Below are 17,719 nucleotides of genomic sequence, written 5' to 3'. Positions count from 1 at the left end.
GCAGATGAAAATAACCTAAATTTAAATGATAATATTTAGAGTGGTAATATTTAGAGAATAATCCCTCCATTCACATTGTCAGTATATTTTTTATCTGCATATATGTCCTGACACTGGCTATGTGTTTATTTGTCTCAGTGAATTATAACAGAAATGAATTTCAGATAATACAATCATAAACATCTGGGCTTTGCAGCACATGGTCTGCTGAGTTTTGAATATTAAATATTTTTGATTTCATTTCTAATAGTAAAAGGAAGTAGGATATCATGAGGTAATTTATGGTATTGTGCTGCTGAGAAGGAAATAGTCTCATTTACACTATTGTTTACAATCTCCTTTATATCCATATGCTGTTCCATGTCTAAGGGTAGATGATGTGATGAACTTGAAATTGGAGTTCTATTAGTTTTCAGGTCAATGCTTGGGATATGATAGGCACTCAAGAATATTTGATGAGTGGGTGAATAAATTGCAATGAGTAAAGTTTTATGAGCAAATTTGAGAACCCATTTCAGGCAAATACTGAGTTTTTATCAACATCATTTTAACATAATTTTATTAGGCACAGACTTGTAAAATCTTTAAACTGACAAAACCATAATCAAAACCAGTCCTTACCCACACACAGTTACAGACAAGCCAGTGTAAAAAAAAAAAAAAAAGTCGACTGCAATTCTAGCGCTAAGGAAGGTGAATGAGAAGGCCCAGACCATGATGATATAATCTGCATCTACTTCGAATAGCCATGACAGTACTGGGACAGAAGATGGCAGAGTAGAAGAGACAGGTTCCCTGCTCTCCCAAAGCTTAGGGTCTGGTAGAGGACACATACAAAGCAATTCCAATGGATAATGGTTTCAAGAACCCACACTGCCATATGCAATTTGCACAGCCCTGCTGTATCACCAGTGCCTTGCCTTAGTGTAGACACTCAATAAATGTTTGCTAAAAAAATAAATCAGAGAAGTCTGAGAGAAGTGGATGATCTTATGAAGGTCAAGGCTAACAATGGCAGGAATCCTAGATTTTAAGGATGGCCAAAAAACTTGGTGTAACACAACTGGAATGCAGAAATGAGCTCACAGAAAGTATACTAAAGTATAGGAAGTGGATCTCTGGCAAACATAAGGAGAAGTTTCATGGAGAGGACCAAAGTCACCACACTGTGGGGGTACCAGTGAAGTGAGGAGAAAATTAGGAGGTCTGAATTCCAAAAGAGCCTACAGTTCCATATTTGGCTAGTAGATAATCTGGAAATATTTGGCACACAGAGGTCTACCAGGAATTCTCTGTGTCTGTTTACAATTTCAGTGCTTCATGCTAAATTGTGTCATATAATATATATTATCAATTAAAATTCTAAATATAGCATTGTGATAAGAGGACTTTTTCTGTGTTTTTACATAGCGCTAAAAGCTCCGGAAAATGGATATATGAGCCCCTGATGCAAATTACCCAGGAAAATTCGTAGAAAAAAAGACACAAGTGGAGCTACAACGTATGTATATTCCCATTATTTATTTATTTATTTTTTCAATATATGAAATTTATTGTCAAACTGGTTTCCATACAACATCCAGTGCTCATCCCAAAAGGTGCCCTCCTCAATACTCATCACCCACCCTCCCCTCCGTCCCACCCCCCATCAACCCTCAGTTTGTTCTCTTTTTTTTTTTAATTTTTTTAACGTTTATTTATTTTTGAGACACAGAGAGACAGAGCATGAACGGGGGAGGGTCAGAGAGAGAGGGAAACACAGAATCCGAAACAGGCTCCAGGCTCTGAGCAGGTCAGCACAGAGCCCGACGCGGGGCTTGAACTCACAGACCGCAAGATCATGACCTGAGCCTAACTCGGCCGCCCAACCGACTGAGCCACCCAGGCGCCCCTGTTCTCAGTTTTTAAGAGTCTCTTATGCTCTGGCTCTCTCCCACTCTAACCTCTTTTTTTTTTTTCCTTCCCCTCCTCCATGGGTTTCTTTTAAGTTTCTCAGGATCCACATAAGAGTGAAACCATATGGTATCTGTCTTTCTCTGTATGGCTTATTTCACTTAGCATCACACTCTCCAGTTCCATCCACGTTGCTACAAAGGGCCATATTTCGTTCTTCCCATTACTTATTTATTCACTCTGAATCTAAGTAGTTGTCTATTCAGAAAATGTTTTGAGATTTCTTACTTTAGTAGTTACACACACATTTTAGAAAATAGACAATACCGTACAATTCAAAGGGATTTTGACCAGACAGACTAGGGTTTAAATCTCTACTCTGCCACTTACCTGATGTATGGTGGTGAATAAGTTACGGTGCTTCCCTGAGCTTCAGTTTCCTCACTGGCATCGCTAATAAATAGTATCTATAATATGAGATTGTTTGACCTTTCATCTACTATGTCTTAGAGTGGACACTCAGGAATATGCTGAGACATTTTGCAGTAGATACTTGCCTAATCAGAGTCTGTAGTTACCAGGGGACAGGAGTTCTAATGTTCTCCATCGTTCTTGAAAGTTCTGGTAAGATCCTTGCTGCCCCACCTCACTTCTGATGAGGCAGTACCTTTAGCAGCTGATGACTCCCTTAGGGACTTTAAAACAAGGAAATTGTTTCATTCTGACTGGAAATAGGCTACCAGATCCTCTGGGTTCTCTGTTCTGTGTAGGAAAATGAATTAGTTTACTTACGCTACATAAACTGAGACCTGTATATGTTGGTACCATTCCATCAGACACGGTCACCCATGCAAGAACTGTATTCTCTGCAGTTTTTTTTTTCACCTCTGCAACTTTGTAAGAGCACATGGAAATGGAGGAAAAACTAACCACCATGTGAAAAGCAATCTTTCTTAAGTCATATGTACATCCACAAAGAAGAAAATGTACTTTCTGTAAACACGAAAATGATTTATGATTGTGCAGGCATAGAATCAGGGGCTATCTTGTACTTCCTAAACCTGTTGTGATAAATTATTGAAAGGAGATCACATGAGTTGATCACTTCTCTGGTGTCAGCTCTGTGAGGGACAGGACGTGTTGGAATAATTTTATTAACTCAATACAGATAGGACTTCAGAATACTTAAATCACCTTATTCTAGCTAAAACCCCTCCCAACCTTAAGTCACTATATTGAATGTCACAAATCACATACTACACAATGGCATTTTTACACACTCTGAGGCTGAAATGAAATCTTATATGTGGAGAAAAAAATCACTTTTTTGCTAAAATAGATAAAACTCTCCTCTTCTCCTGGGTTTTGATCATTCAAAATAATATACATATAAACAAAAACAATATTTCAATATGTACTCAAATTTTGTGTATATAGATGTACAAGAAGAAAGAAAACCCTAGATGTCGGAACATGTGACTTTGAGACATAATCAGATGAGTTACGCCAATAGATTTTCAAGGTAATATTAGTGGTAGGTTGTTGTGGACTTATTTCTTGAATTAAAATGCCAGGATTTCAATGGGATAGAGAAGGGCTCAGGGTAGTGTGAATAATGCCCATATAGTCTCCTAGAGGATAACTGATGAAGAATTCACTCATCCTGTATTTCGTTTGATTCTACATCTCTAGTTTTCTTATCATACCTGTGTCTCCATAGTGTCTATAACTTATTGAGCTCATACTTTGTATCAAACACTGTAATAGGCACTTTTTGTGAACCATATAGCATTTAATATTATCACAGAAAAAAAAGAAAACTAATAACTCTCCTTTATTCTTGTTACAGTAAAAAATCAATTTATTCCATCATTTTTACCTTACAATTTTATTTAATATTATTATCAATGTACTATAGGTGGTCATAGTTTAAAAAGCTGTCATTATTCTCTCTTTCTTGAAAACTACTCTAGTTTTTATTTTTATTCAGAGAGCTCTACCTTTATTGAAGCCTTCAACAGTTAAATGCAAAGAAAATTGTTATTAAATCAAGTCTCTCCACTCATGAGGTAGGTGTACATTACAAAGCTATTAAATATTTCAGTGGAAGAAAACCCTGGCAAAGGGTTTGATGTGGCAAAGACTTTGATGAAATTATACGAAAATGTCCTGATGATTTTATAACGTAACTATTTTGAAAAGTTTCTGTTATTCTTTGTTTTAATTACTGCTCTTGTAGAATATTAATATTTAACAGATTGAAGTTCATTAAATCAATTCAATGTAAAGGGTAAAACAATCATATAGATATAGCTCTATCATGAGTTTTATAAGCCTCCTTTGAAATTATAGAATTATATTAGTTGTACATAAAAGTCATAAAAGGAACATTTAAATTACCATTTTTCTTTAATGCATGAGTTCAAAGTCAGGTAAACACTAGGCTCAGCTTTATGTCTCCCTATACATATGAATAAATGCCAATAATTTTAATTTAATTGGGTCCTACTGAAAGTCAGAAGTCTATCGCTTTTGACTAAAGGCTAGTATACGGCTTACAAAGTGAACAGTATTTCCGGGAAGTGTTTATAAGGCATAAAGTGAACAAAATAAGTTTAGATTTTTTCCCCAAGCGTACAAACAGAAAATTTGTAGATTAATTTCATAGAAGGTATAATAAGAGTATATCCTGATTCAGACTAACGCATAATGGCTATAATATCCTAAATATTGCCCCCTTTCGTATGTTATGGTAAATGGCCTTTTTTCCCCATTTCCAACTGTTCATTGCTAGTATAGAGGAGTGCAAATGATTTCCCTTTATATCCTGAAAATTTTCTAATAAACTCACTTGTTCTAGTAGTTTTTTTGCTAAGTTCCTTGGCGTTTTCTACACAGATTATCATGCCATGTGCAAATAAAGGCAATTTGACTTCCTTAACCATCTGTGTGCATTCATTAGTAAATTTATTCATTTTGCTTATTACTTTTCCAGGGCCTCTAGTATAACTTTGAATGTAATTAATGAGAGCAGATATCTTTTCTTTCTCCCCAATATTAGAGGAGAGAACATTCGTGTTTTTCTACCACATTATGATATTTATGTGTGTGTTTTTTTATTATTGTTGATTTTTTCTTTTTCTTTCTTTCTTTCTTTTTTTTTTTTTTGTGGTTGCCCCTTATCAGGATGAAGTTCCATTCTGTTCATAGTTTGCTGAGGAATTTATCACAACTAGGGGCTAATTTCTTCAAATACTTCTCTGTGTTAATTGAAATGATTATCTGGTTTTTCTCATGTATTATTTTTTTCATGAAGCAAATTACGTCCATACTTGAATGTTATTTTGTTTTGATGGTTACGAGAAATGTTGGTTCATAGTTTACTTTTCTTCTGACACACAGGTTTGGATTTAGAACCAGGATAATGGTGGCTTCAAAAATAAATCGAGGATGTTATTTCCCCTTATATTCTCTAAGAGATTGTATGGAATTGGCATTAACTCTTTCTTTAATGGTAGGTGGAATGTGTCAATGGAGCCATCTGTATCATCAGGAGATGTATATTACAAGATTTGTTGCAGGGAATATTAGTTGATATAAATATAAAATCACAATATATGTAATATAAGATGCTAATATATAATATATAATGAATATAAATAAGTATGCTAATATAATTATATAGTAATATAATTTTATATACTATGCAGCTAATATACAAATAATAATATTATTTTTATATAGCAAAATGGAATCAATGAACGAGTGAATTGAAGATGAAATTGAATACACAAATACACACACATGTGAAAGGAAGAAAGGGAAGGAGGAAGGGAGATTTAGTAAGTTTAAAATAAACCTAGTGGCTTATGCTCAGTCACCTGAACAGTATTCTCTGACTTCAGGCTGCTCCTTCTCCCAGCTGGAGGAGTTGCACCCATGTTCAGGGCTGAATGGGGAAGGGAAACTGTATCGCCCCAGGGAGCCCAAGTTCTTCTGACTCTGCATCTCTGGAATTCCCATCTAGCTCCTGTATAAAGCTGGCACCTAAAAACAGAGGGCCTCGTGCCTAGGAGTCTATTTGTATTTCATCTGGCAAGATCACATTCTCACACGTGCCTATAAGAAGGCGTAGCGATGGGAGTTCTCTCTGTTTTAACTTAGCTCATGCTGGGGGGCAAACAGATTCAGACACTGACCCATTTTTCTGGGGGATCATGGAATAATGGAGGGCTTGTGCCTTCTCATCTCTTGTTGATTCAGCTCTTGCAATTTTCCCTTCTCCTCAATAAAGTCCATTCCTTAACTCATGCCATTTGGTATTGTGGAATTCCTCCTGAACTCTCTTAAATGACAGGGGATGACTCCAAATGAAACAAACAGGCTGTTCTCTGCATTCCCTACCATCAAATGACTCTTTTTCTTTCCTTTTGGGAGGTTTTGCACTCATTGATCCTATATCCTCCCTTCCTCTTTTCTCTTTGTTATACTGCAAGAAGCTTCTTCTCTTTACCCTAAAACAGCTTTCATGAAGGTCATCAACGACCAAAAGATACACTGATTCTTTTGATAAACAAATAACAGGTTTAAGGAGCCGGGAAATCCTGTTGGTACTTCTTTTAGAGATCTAAAAGTTTATGGCCAGTGTATAATATGCATCATTGAGGAACAGATTACTTGTATAGCTCCTGAAATCAAATTGAGATGATGGTATGACAATTTTCAAATGAAATTACCAAAATCCTCTGTCTAACATTATGTATTAGCTGTAGATAATATAACTGGATACTGCCAAATATGCAAGGCCATGTTTTGTCTGATTTCTCATTCTGCACGTGTCAGTACATTTCATCCTTACCGATTCCCAGCATAATTTCTGGCTCATTATACAACAATTAAAAATCCAGCTTAATGATCCAAATTCAGTGAGTTCTGTAAAACCTCCTGACCTCAGATTGGCCATAGAAATACATAATCAGGGAAAGTGACATGTGAGTTAATGTAATAAAGTTTGGTATGTGCATCTTCATTACCGATGAGTTATCAAATGACCCATTCCAGTCCTCATATTGAGTGGTTGTATACCAATACTATGATTTAAGAAGCTGCAACATCACAGCTGTTTCTCCAGCTTATGTGAAGTGACTATTTTTCATACTATTTCACTGTATAACCGGCTAAGCTTGTTCATATGATTTTTTTACTCTCCTGCTCAGCGTTCATAATCACTTGTTAACAATAGTATTGGTGTAAACATAATGTCAATTATATTATAAAAGATGATTTTGGTCATAATTCATTCGCTGTTACCCCAAAGGAGAGAACTTGACCTTGTGGCTAAAATGCAAAGCTACTTATTTTTGTATTCCATTTGTATTTGCTTGCAATGTGATTTAAATCATTGTGTCCTAAGCTTCAGGGCCTGCGTAACATATTCACAATTTTGTTAATTCATATTTTATCTCTACTATTATTTAATTCCTATGTAATTTCATTTTTTTAAATTTTATGTATTTGAGAGAGAGAGAGAGAGAGCACACACAGGGGAGAAGAACAGAGGGGGAGAGAGAGAGAGCGAGAGAGAGCGAGAATCCCAAGCAGGCTCCACACTCAGTGTGGCCCTATCCCACAACCCTGGGATCATGACCTGAGCTGAAATTTAGCATTGGATGCTCAATCAACTGAGCCGCCCAGGCACCCCTCTTATATCCTTTATAGTAAATTATTTTTGTATTTGGCTTCTTTCTGAGAAATAATATCCCTGAAGCCAATTATTCTATTTATTAGTTTCTTCTAATATACATTCAAATATAACAGTTAGATTACAGTGCTTGTCAACATGCCAATTGAAATAATCTCAGACACGCCCAATGATAAATTAAGTATTACTTTGAAAAAACAGGTTATGAAACCACTGTCAGGTTTAGCTATATCTCTTTCACACACATGTATGCACACACACATACACAGACACTCAACTGGATGTAAATGCAGCATACCTTCACTTAATAATTTTATTTCCATGTTTGTGTTTCAATTTGGGTTTTATTTAGGAATTCAGAACTAAAGTAGGCACTTTCAATTAAAAATGGTGAAAATATGGTGGTATTGATGTTAAAGGACTTGATTTATAAAAATACTTTTTAACAGAATTATGCAAATGAAAATTACTACCCCTGTTGCAATTGCAATCACTAATTTTCAATTTGCTAATGAATTAGTCCTTTTTGTTAGCAGGTGTTCATTTGTAACTAAAATGAAAATTCATGAGATCCTTGAGTCCGCTAGAGTCAGTATCTGTGATTTCTATCCGAGAAATCTTTCCACGCGATGACTTTTTATGAAAGGTTATTGATGGGTGTGGAGAGTAAATTCCTGTTTCTGTAATTTCCAATTTTTTACTTTACTGTGGAGTCATTATGGTATCTGCATGAGAAACATTAATCTTCAGGGACAAATCAAAGCTTGATTTCTAACAATGAATAATTTCAGCAGTTGTGCTGGTCTACTAGTACACTTCTGCAATTACCACTGACATACCACAGACTTAAAAAGATCAATTCCTGTTTATAATCATATAATTTCACACTAAATGAAAGTAGAGTCAATTGGAGGGTAAGCAAAAAGAGGTTCAAAGTAATTTGAGTCAGAATAGTAAGCAGATATCTTATAGAGACTAGGGAATAAGAATCTTATGAATCAGGTGGTGGTAGGCTGGTCAGGGACTGTGAATACTCCTTTTTTTTTTTTTTTTTTTTTTTTTTTTGTAGTCCCAATAGTTCACTTTTGCTTTCATTTCCCTTGCCTCAATAGACATATCTAGAAAAAAATTGCTATGGCTGATGTCAAAGGGGTTACTGCCTATGTTCTCTTCTAGGGTTTTCATGGTTTCAGGTCGCATATTTATGTATTGAATCCATTTTGAATTTATTTTTGTGCGTGCTGTTAGAAAGCAGTCCAGTTTCTTTTGTGTGTTGCTGTCCAGTTTTCCCAACACCATTTGTTGAAGAGATTGTCTTTTTCCATTTCTTATTCTTTCCTGCTTTGCCAAAGATTAATTGACCATATATTTGTGGGTTTATTTCTGGGCTTTCCTTTCTGTTCCATTGATCTCTGTGTCTATTTTTGTGCCAGTTCCATACTGTTTTGATAATTATAGCTTCGTAATATGACTTGAAGACCAGAATTGTAATGTGTCCACTTTGCTTTTATTTCTCAAGGTTGCTTTGGCTATTTGGAGTCTTTCCATAAAAATTCTAGAATTTTGTTTTCGAGTTCTGTGAAAAATGCTGTTGGTATTTTGATAGGAATTGCATTAAATGTGTAGATTGCATTGGGTAGTATAAACATATTAAGAATATTTGTTTTTCCAATTCATGACTATAGAATCTCTTTCCATTTCCTTATGTGATCTTCAATTTATTTCATCAGTATTTTATTCAGAGTACAGGTCTTTTACCTCTTTGGTTAAGTTTATTCCTGGGCATCTTACTATTTTGGGTGCAATTGTAAATGGGAATGTTTTCTTAATTTCTCTTTCTGCTGCTTCATTATTAGTGTATGGAAATACAGGGTGCCTGAGTGGTTCAGTTAGTTAAGCGTCTGAGTCTTGATTTTGGCTCAGGTCGTGATCTCACAAACATGAGTTCGAGCCCCACGTCAGGCTCCATGCTGAATGTGGAGCCTGCTTGGTACTGTCTCTCTCCCCCTCCCTCTGCTCCTCCCCATCTCTTTCTTTAAAGTGAATTAAAAAACAACATTAAAAAAAGAAATGCAACAGATTTCCTTACATTGATTTTGTGTCCGGAGACCTTACTGAATTTGCATATCAGTTCTGGCAGTGTTTTCAGGTTTTCTGTACATGTAGTATCATGTCACCTGCAAATAGTGAAAGCTTGACTTCTTCCTTACTGATTTGGATGCCTTTCATTTCTTTGTGTTGTCTGATTGTTGTGGCTGGACTTCCAGAACTATGTTGAATAAAAGTGGTGAAAGTAGACATCCTTGTCTTATTCCTGACCTTAAGAGAAAAGCTCTGGGTTTTTCTCCACTACGGATGATGTTGTTACCTGTTGGTTTTTCATATACAGCCTTAATTATATTGAAGTATGTTCCCTCTAAACCTACTTTGTTCAGGGTTTTCATCATGAGTGGATATTGTACTTTGTTAAATATTTCTTCTGTGTCTATTGAAATGATCATATGACTCTTACCCTTTCTCTTATTGATGTGATGTATCATATCAGTTGATGTGATATTGATCGATTTGTGAATACAAATCACACTTGCAGTCCAGGAATAAATCCCACTTGATCATGGTGAATGATTTTTTAAAATATTGTTGAAGTCTTTTGAAGATTTTTGCATGTGTGTTCATCAGGGATATTGGCCTGTTGTTCTCTTTTTTAGTGGTGTCTTTATCTGGTGTTGATGTCAGGGTAATGCTGGCTTCATAGAATGAATTTGTAAGTTTTTGTACCTTTTTTATTTTTCAAAATACTTTTAAGAATAAGAAGTATTAACTCTAATCTTTGGTCAGACCATTTATTTCCTAATAATATCTTTTGATGAAGACAGAATTTAATTTGATGAACACTTTTTAATCATTATTTTATCTTAGGTTTAGTGCCTTTATGTACTAAGAAACTTTGTCTACTCCAAAGTCATGGTGATATTTGCTATGTTTTTTAGAAGCTTTATAGTTTTACTTTAATGTTTAGGTGCATGACTCTCCTTGCAAGCAGACAAGGTTTATACTGTCCCTGAAGATATCCAGAACTTACATCAACATTTACTGCAAAGACTTTTCTTTTTACCATTAGCTAGCCTTCCTCCTTTTGTCAAAATCAATTGTCCATATAACTGTGGGTTTATTTCTAAACTCTCCATGTTTTTCCATTGATGAATTTCAGTATTCTTCTGGAATACTTTAGCTTTACTGTAAGCCTTGAAATTGAATAGTGTGATACCTATAAATGTGTTACAGTTTTTCAAGATAGTTCTGGCCATATTTTGTTTCCATATGAATTAGATTGATTTCCATATAAATTTAAGAATCAACTGGTAAATTACTACAAAAAACAACTGGCAAATTTGACTCACATTTCTTTGAATCTATAGACAGCATTGGGGAAAATCGCTATCTAAACAATATTGAGTCTCATAATCTTAATTTTTTTTTAATAATATCACTTACTTTTTTAAATAAGTATTTTGGAATAATTTCAGATTTACAGAAAAGTTGCAAAGGTAGTAGAGAGTTTCCATATACTCCTCACTCAGTTTCAGTTTCCTTTTAATGTTACTAGCTTACACTACTGTGATACATTATTCGAAACTAAGACGCTGACATTAATATATTGCAATTAATTAAACTCCACACTATTCTGACTTCACTAGTTCTCCCCCCGTTAAGGTCCCTTTCCTGTTCCAGTATCCAATCCAGCATATCACCTTGTGTTTAGCCTTCATATCCTGTCTCCTTCAATCTGTGACAGTTTCTCAGTGTTTTCTTGTTTTTTATGACCCTCATAGTATTGAGGAATACTATTAATGTACACTTTTGACTATCCCCCAGACCTTGAATTGGTCTATGTTTTTTTCCCCTCAAGATTAGACTCAGTGTATTGACTTTCAGAAAAAAGTCCACAGAGGTGAAGTACCCTTCTAATCATATCACATCTGGTGGTCTATGACATATACATAACACCATTGATGATAGTAGCCTTGATCACTTGGTCATGTTAGTGTTTGTCAGATGTCTCCGCTGAAAAGTTAATACACTTTCCCTTTGCATACTTTATTATTGAAAGCTGGTTACAAAGCAAAACAGACACTCAGGAATAGCAGGAGCAGAGGAAAAGGGGGATTAAGTGCCACCTCTTGGAGGGGCATTGTATGCATGTATTATTTGGAATTATTCTATAAAGAAGATTTGTATCTTCTCCCTTATTTATTTTATCATTTATTTGTATCAATATGGACTCATGTATATCTGCTTTGTACTTTGGGTTAGATTGAATACCGCATTGTTCATTCCGTTGCTACTCTCATTCCAGATTTGGCCACCGGGAGCTCTTTCAGGTTGGTTCCTATGTCCTCGTGACATGTCCCCATTGTTTTTGTGTTTTGAGAACTGTATAACTTTCTGGCACTGTCAGATGATCCAGACTTGTCTTGTAATTTCCCTGCCCCATTCCTAGATTTAACCATTTATCCCAGGATCTCTAATCCCTTTTTGTGGGAGAATATCAAGAGTCCAATGTGGAGTGGAGTCATTACCCCTCTTGACATCAAGGAAGCAGAATGAGGTGGGCAGAGGCAGAGCTAGTTGGCACTCTGAAAGTGAGGCCCGATGGAGAGCTAATTTTATACTCCCTCACGGAGGTAATTAGGCCATGTGAGTTGGTGTCCCACTTTTTCCAGGATAATGTCAGTGGGGCCGAGGTAGGAGGAGTTGTACTTCTGCCCACCACGTGTCTACACAGGGGCAATGTGAGTCACTGCCCCACTTTTGCTAGCGTGTTGTCACTGGGGCCCAGCGGGAAGCTAAGCATACATACTTAACGCCGTCTTCAACAGAAAGACCGCTTGCCTGACAACAAAAAAGCAAATGTGATAGGATGGCTCATTATATAACTAAAATTCCAAATGTCAGGGCTTTTTTTATTAAATATAAAATCCATTGTCATACCAAAAACCAGGAAAATAACAACATGAATGAGAAAAGACAACCAACAAACTGAACAGACACCAACAATGAGATGAATCAGATGTTACCTGAGGGTTAGTGGGTACTATGTATACATTTATATAATGCTGTATCTGGAATTGCTATATTCTTTAAAGTTCTCTTTACTTTGTACTAGCCATTACTCATTACTCTAATCGTCTGGTTTACTTAATAACTCATTTTTATTTTATATTCTTTATTCAAATTACTGTGATGTTTCTCCATTCTATTGGGACCCTGAGTATTAATGAGTAGGTCCTTCTCTGAGTCCTTAGATTCAGCTAAATCTGATATGTGATGGGCTGTGGCCATCACTTTGAAGTTGCTATGAAAGAGGAGACAGAGGAAGGAATAGAAGAAATGGCATTTGGCCTCATAGTTGACAAATAGGGATATATATTTTAGTGTAAGGTATTTGGTTTCCATTGTAGTGATTGAAGTGCCAATTCAGGGAAGCATTTTGGTATGTGAAAGAAGTATAAAGAAAGGGAAGGTGGTAGGAGCACCTGGGTGGCTGTTGGTTAAGTGTCTGAGTCTTGGTTTTGGCTCAGGTCATGATCTCATGGTTGGTGGGATCAGGCTCCACATGAGGCTCTGCACTGACAGCATGGAGCCTTGCTTGGATTCTCTCTCTCTCTAAAAATAAATAAATAAACTTTTTAAGAAAGGGAAGGTGGTATATGTAAATGTTGCAGTGGAATATAACTTTACTGCCTTTCGTTGACGTCAATAAATTCAAGAGAAAGACCTGAGGTATTTTGAGCAGTTTTGATGGATAGACGATGTTTCCTTGACCATAATCCAGTTCCAAAACTAAGTACTGTGGTGAAAGTATCACAGCAGCCTGTTAGACTCATCACAACTGGGCATAGGAAACAGTAGGAGGGAGAAACTGCCTTGTCCTCCTAAATGAAGTACATGACTACTTCTTCTTGTACTGAAGTACCTTGTCCTTGACCAGAGGATGCCCATGTCAGACTCATGTGGTAGTATAAGGAAGACTCAAGTTGGAAAAACAGTTCTGTCCAGTTCTCTTCCAATTAGAGCTTTATCTGGCCTGCAATATCTAGATGTGATAGGTGAATGGAGTAATTCTTTCTACTTAGCAACTGACTTCTAGGGAATGCAAACTAGATTTTCATGTGCCAACTGTATTAAGTTGAAACTCAGTAGAATAATGTGGGCGAATATTCTAAGTCTCAAAGGAGGAAAGGAGGGGAGGCTCATTCTCTCTCAGTCCTAAAACTTGTCCCATTAAAAGCACAGTAACTGAGGGAATGTACACTCAAAAGGGTGAAAGACAGAAGGGAGTAGAGTGGTTGTTTTCCATGTTTTGGGTTACATTCTTTCAATCTCATTGGACTGAGTATGTTTGGGGTATTTATTGAAATGGTATGTTTGGCACCTCTTAGATTGAAGTAATCCATAACAAGTACACATAGATAGTCGTCATAGAGGAGGGGGTATGGCTGTTTGAGTCCTTCCTTGAGCCAAGGCACCATTCTTTCAATGCAGGGCCATAGCAGGGAAACCTAGTACATACCTTCTAAGGAATAAGACAGGGAATGAGGGCCCCTAGCAAACTCTTCATATGTTTGTTCTTATGGGATGTCAAACTTTGTTTAAAAGGGGCTTGTGCATGTGGGACCACAACATGAAGTGTAGTAATGACGCCTTCTGTCTCTCCATTGATTTTCCTCTCTGCAGAACTAAATCTCTTCTTCTTTTTTTTTTAATTTTTAATTGTTTATTTATTTTAGAGACAGAGAGACAGAGCACAAGCAGGAGAGGGGCAGGGAGAGCCAGAGACAGAATCTGAAACAAGCTGCAGGCTCTGAGCTGTCAGCACAGAGCCCAACATGGGGCTCGAGCCCACGAGCCACGAGACCATGACCTGAGCTGAAGTCGGACACTTAACTGACTGAGCCACCCAGGCGCCCCCTAAATCTCTTCTTTTTAAATTAATTTTTAGTCATATTTGAAGTTACCAAAGTATCAGGGCTTAAGTATGGATGAGGCTCTGTCAGTCTATTATACATTTTTTAATTCTTATTTATTGATGTATTATGTATACTATTGTTCACCTATCTTTTAGTTATATTGTGAAAGCTGTGTGGGCAAGGAGAAACCACAGTTCAGAACTCTTGGTAATGATAAAATATTGCCTTGTTTTCTCGTATTTACCTTTGGATTTCTCTTCTTAACGCTGTGCACTAAAGGAGAGAGAGAAGACAGCCAGTAGCTGGAGACCATGTACAGAAGTGGAGCACTGCTTGGGAAGCAATGAACTTTACACTCTTGTGAAGGAACAGAAGCAAAATCTTGATTCTTTTGCAAAAGTAAGCCCTATTTAACAAAATCACTGGTTATGGAAAACCAGGGGTTTTGGTATTCCTGCATCTCAAGCAGCCACAACTGTTTCAATTGAAACCCCATTATAATCTTTGGCAAAAATTTAGTTTGTGACCAAAGGAAGGAAATTTCTCTATTTTTTCTCCTAACATTATTACCCATGTACAAGCCATGTCTACTGCTCATGGAGTCTCCCCCCCCCCTTCTTCACATAATCTAAGGATTTCCCTCCACAAAATGTCTCACTACTCCACATATGTGTAGGCAGTGACTATGATATCATTGGAGACTGTTCTCAGATTTAATTGTGTGTTTATTTGTGAGAAGGTGCGAGAGGTTGTGTGTGAGTGTGTTTGTGTATAGTTGTTCTGGAATATGTAGGGATTTTTGTTTGATGCTGGGGTGGCCTTGGATGGTTTTCAGGAGGAAGATATGTAGAGAAAGGTGACATAAATGATATATCCATCCCAAACATGGCTGTAGTACAGCCTTTAAGTAGAATATGTTCCATGGAATATGATATTCCTGCTGAGCATTGTTTATGGACTTTGTCATGGTGCAAGATGCCTTAGAAATGGTCTCAATTTCATTGAAAGTCGGTCCTGAAGGAAATAACCTGTTTCAAAGGATTCATTGTATAAAGGAAGTTGTTTCAAATATTTCAATGAATATTTTAGAGACATAGGTCTATAAATGATAAACCCTGTGATTCAACATTTGAATAACAAAAGCACTTAAGGGCAGCAGAGGAAACATTTGAGAGGAAGAATGAGTGAGCACAGAGCAAAGGGATAGCGAATGGACTTCATGAGTGAGAGGAAAAATGTGAATGTGTGCTCAGAAGAATTCTATTTCCTCATACACTGACCATATCATAAAGATATGAAATCACAAATGTGAAATAAAATGGACATAGTCTGGTTCTTGTAGATAACATTTCAGAAACATCAAAGATTGGGAGGGTGGAGTAAGTACTGTTGATGTCACAAAGAGAAGGGGACTAATCCACCCAGGAACTTGGCAACCTGGGAATATATTACTTTAGTCTTTCCATATTTCTAGCAGAACTAAAACACTCAAGTTTACTACACACTCAAGTTCAGTACTGAACTGCCCATTTCTTGTTTTTAATTATATTATTATTATTATTATTATTGTAATATTTATTTTTGAGAGGCAGAGTATTATGATTATTTTAATGTTTATTCTTGAGAGAGAGACACACAGAGCCTGAATGGGGGAGAGGCAGAGAGAGAGAGGGAGACACAGAGTCTGAAGCAGGCTCCAGGCTCTGAGCTGTCAGCACAGAGCCCGACGCGGGGCTCGAACTCACCGACCGTGAGATCATGACCTGAGCTGAAATCAGATGCTTTACTGACTGAGTCACCCAGGCACCCCTTGAACTGTCCATTTCAAAGACCTCTCTGAATTCTTCCTCTTCTGACTAAAGACAAACACAAGGGATGCAGCTGATTTTATTTTGTTCTCCAGGAGGAAGCACCCTCTCTGCCCTATTACACTTCCTTATACAGTGATAATCAGCCACAGGGCATAGCTAAGGTAGAAATAAATACCACTCAAAAGACTGTCAGAGTTGAAAGAGGCCATGAGGACTTTGTCCATAAACAAACTTATCACAGACCAGATACTTGGGTCACAACACAGATGGTTCAGATCTATTTATTGAGGATGTGAAAGTTCTAACAAACAATTTTGTGAAATGGGAACTTGATTTACTTTTCAATCTACTGAAAGAAAAAAAAAAGACATGGGAAAGTCCAGTTTAAATGTCTCTTCTGAGTCCTTTTTCCCTCTCTCTATGGCAAGTAACTTATCCAGATGTATGTTTCCAAATCCTCTTTCCTCTCTGCAGGATTTATGTAACATGGCTTCCATTCTCTTAGACTATGCCTTCTGCGTGGTCCCCTATCAACTTTACATGCTATCTTTCATCTTCTATCAGGTTCTGGTGGTCATCGGAAAGTCGGAGTGCTGGGTGCACAGAATGGAAAAGTGGGAAAATATGCAGGCAACAAACAACCAGACCTCTACTCAAGGGCCAAGCTAATCTAGAGGTGAGAGGAAGGAAAGAGGACATCTCTGGGATTTAAGTTCATGTCTCTTGGAATTGAACAATGGTAAGTTAAATTGTTAGTTCCTCTCAAGAAATACAGGAAACGAGCTGTCTGCCATCTCAATATTTTCACCCCTTGATTGATCTCCCCTTTCCTTCCTAAGGGTCTTCATGTGTTTTTGCTAATATTATGTGGATTTGAAAGGAAGAAATTTGGGGGTGCCAAAGAGTGTGGGGTTTAGTAAATATTTTGTTGTTATTTTTTCTGAGTTTGGTTTGGTTTACTTTGAGGAAAGCAAATATTTTCAATACTTAGTTCCTAACAACTTGAAAACCAACAGGGTAGAGAGAATAAAGATTTATTAAGTGATAAAGAAAAAACAGGAAGAGGCTTATTCTGTTTTGGGCATAAAAACCATCCAAAAATACCTAGAGCATACTTCCTCAGGGAGAAATGAAAGTCGGAGGGCAGTAAGGTGGGTGTGCCAAGTTCTTGTGGAACAAAGATTAATGTCATGCTGTGGTTGTGGGGATTGGGCAGATATGAAAAGAGCTACTTGGAATACGATGGATTGGACAGAGAAGCCACCTTCAGCCATGTTGTGTGCAGTGCCCTATTTAGGGAGATGCTATTCATATATACTATATTATGAAGTGCATCTTCCTGA

The 17,719-nt window shown here is 36.8% G+C and overlaps 1 long non-coding RNA gene across 1 annotated transcript; it reads left to right on the top strand.

Annotated features, from left to right (window-relative positions):
- The first annotated feature begins 676 nt into the window (after window positions 1-676).
- LOC128311523 (uncharacterized) lies at window positions 677-17,145 on the top strand. Its single transcript, XR_008289968.1, has 6 exons — window positions 677-1,501; window positions 3,331-3,415; window positions 3,884-3,962; window positions 5,296-5,407; window positions 14,845-14,964; window positions 16,941-17,145. It is a non-coding gene; the product is annotated as an uncharacterized LOC128311523 (long non-coding RNA).
- Window positions 17,146-17,719: the final 574 nt, after the last annotated feature.

Source organism: Acinonyx jubatus, chromosome X (genome assembly GCF_027475565.1).
Source record: "Acinonyx jubatus isolate Ajub_Pintada_27869175 chromosome X, VMU_Ajub_asm_v1.0, whole genome shotgun sequence".
Lineage (NCBI taxonomy): Eukaryota > Metazoa > Chordata > Mammalia > Carnivora > Felidae > Acinonyx > Acinonyx jubatus.
Note: the sequence above shows the minus strand (reverse complement) of the source record. Positions and strands in the feature narration are given on the sequence as shown.